The sequence below is a fragment of the Salvelinus alpinus genome, chromosome 19 (genome assembly GCF_045679555.1).
Source record: "Salvelinus alpinus chromosome 19, SLU_Salpinus.1, whole genome shotgun sequence".
NCBI classification, from domain to species: Eukaryota; Metazoa; Chordata; class Actinopteri; order Salmoniformes; family Salmonidae; genus Salvelinus; species Salvelinus alpinus.
The window spans coordinates 3926876-3929812 of record NC_092104.1 but is presented as its reverse complement, the minus strand read 5'-3'; positions in this window follow the sequence as shown (position 1 = coordinate 3929812).

The window sequence follows — 2937 nt, the reverse complement described above, 5'->3', positions numbered from 1 at the left end:
TTTGGCCCTGTCCGGGGGTATCATCGGACAGTGTCTCCTGACCCCTCCTGTCTCAGCCTCCAGTATTTATGCTGCAGTAGTTTATGTGTCGGGGGGCTAGGGTCAGTTGGTTATATCTGGAGTACTTCTCCTGTCTTATCCGGTGTCCTGTGTGAATTTAAGTATGCTCTCTCTAATTCTCTCCTTCCCTCTTTCTTTCTCTCTCTCGGAGGACCTGAGCCCTAGGACCATGCGTCAGGACTACCGGGCATGATGACTCCTTGCTGTCCCCAGTCCACCTGGCCTTGCTGCTGTTCCAGTTTCAACTGTTCTGCCTGCGGCTATGGAACCCTGACCTGTCCACCGGACGTGCTACCTGTCCCAGACCTGCTGTTTTCAACTCTCTCGAGACCGCAGGAGCGGTAGAGATACTCTTAATGATCGGCTATGAAAAGCCAACTGACATTTACTCCTGATTATTATTTGACCATGCTGGTCATTTATGAACATTTGAACATCTTGGCCATGTTCTGTTATAATCTCCACCCGGCACAGCCAGAAGAGGACTGGCCACCCCTCATAGCCTGGTTCCTCTCTAGGTTTCTTCCTAGGTTTTGGCCTTTCTAGGGAGTTTTTCCTAGCCGCCGTGCTTCTACACCTGCATTGCTTGCTGTTTGTGGTTTTCTGTTCAGCACTTCGAGATATTAGCTGATGTACGAAGGGCTATATAAAATAAACTTGATTTGATTCGATTTGTTGCAGACTCTGGGGACTTTCAGAACAGGTGTCTATATACTGAGATCATGTGACAGATCATGTGGCACTTAGATTGCGCACAGGTGGACTTTATTTAACTAATGATGTGACTTCTGAAGGTAATTGGTTGCCCCAGATCTTATTAGGGGCTTCAGGGGTGAATAAATATACACTCACCACTTTTCCGTTTTTTTATTTTTTATAATATTTTTTGAAACAAGGTATTTTTTTCATTTCAATTCATCAATTTGTCCTATTTTGTGTATGTCCATTACATGAAATCCAAATAAAAACTAATTTAAATTACAGGTTGTAATTCAACAAAATAGGACAAACGCCAAAGGAGAATGAATACTTTTGCAAGGCAGTGTACGTCCATATATACCATGATTTATAACATAAGACACCTGTTGCCTCTCTTCTTATGTAAACGGTTAAAGTGATCCCTGTTAAGTCCACATTTACTTGGACAGGGCACCACACCAAGGTGTGTTCATATGTAAACGGTTAAAGTGAGTCAACTGAACAGTATTCTAGAGGCTTTGAGCTGCCAACTGTCTTTTACGACATCAGCTGTGACATCGGACCTGATGTTCCTGCTGTTTAAGGTAATGACCCTTTCTCTCCTATAGATATACATACTGGGGAGCAGTCTCGGAGTGTGTGTGTGTGTGTGTGTGTGTGTGTGTGTGTGTGTGTGCGCGTGTGTTTTAGGACCTCCTCGTACCTATTGATATGTATATTTACACAAGGGTAAGAGGGTAGGAACTGGTAGAAACAAGAGGAGAACCCCGAGTTACAGCCTGGTGGCCTACTCATCAGCTGGAATGGCTTGTGATTAGTTATTTAAGGTTGACTGTGTGGCGTGTAAGCTGATGAAAATTGCACCATGTATAGGGAGAGACAAGGAAAAATACCAGGGTCATGCATTGTGTCTGTGGTCTGTGGTTGTTGGAAGTACTTTCACAATTGGAAACAGAAAACAAGAGCAATGTGACAGATGGATCGTACCACATAGAAACAAGAGCAATGTGACAGATGGATCGTACCAAACAGAAACAAGAGCAATGTGACAGATGGATCGTACCAAACAGAAACAAGAGCAAATTGACAGATGGATCGTACCAAACAGAACAGCTACAGCTATATAGAATTATATTCTAGCATTTTATTACTTTCAAATGTTTTCCTAATTGGAACATTCTTATTAAATTAGTAGGTGACATAACCACAGAATGTTTCAAGTATAGAATGTTTCAACTATAGAATGTTTCAAGTATAGAATGTTTCAAGTATAGAATGTTTCAACCACAGAATGTTTCAACTATAGAATGTTTCAACCACAGAATGTTTCAACTATAGAATGTTTCAACTATAGAATGTTTCAACTATAGAATGTTTCAACTATAGAATGTTTCAAGTATAGAATGTTTCAACCACAGAATGTTTCAACTATAGAATGTTTCAAGTATAGAATGTTTCAAGTATAGAATGTTTCAAGTATAGAATGTTTCAACTATAGAATGTTTCAACCACAGAATGTTTCAACCACAGAATGTTTCAACTATAGAATGTTTCAACTATAGAATGTTTCAACTATAGAATGTTTCAACTATAGAATGTTTCAACTATAGAATGTTTCAACCACAGAATGTTTCAACTACAGAATGTTTCAACCACAGAATGTTTCAACTATAGAATGTTTCAACCACAGAATGTTTCAACTATAGAATGTTCATTTGTCGTTAGTTCCGGGAACTAAGGTCAACTGAAAGCTAAACATTTAGTGGAATTCAATGGAACTCGTCAAAATGCTTGTGTGATTATGGGAAGGTGGAGAAAGTGAGGTCTACTCACAACTGTCAGTTATGTCAAAGTTATTTTACAATGATTGGAGAAGCCACGGTCGGTTACATTTTGCAGTGACATTTTCATTGGGTTCTGCATACATTACCATCCGTTTTTTCAACTTATAGTGTCTGAGTCCCAAATTATACCTTATGGGCCCTGGTTAAAAGTAGTGCACTACGTATGAGACAGTGTGCCAATTTGGGACCCATACATAAATAACTCTATAGGTTACCACAGAGTAATGGCTTGACATGCCATTGACAAGGACCTCTGCATATTTAGACCTCATTTGAATAATTTATTCCTTTTCAGAAAACCATTTCTAACATGACCAAATATGAGCGGCAGAGT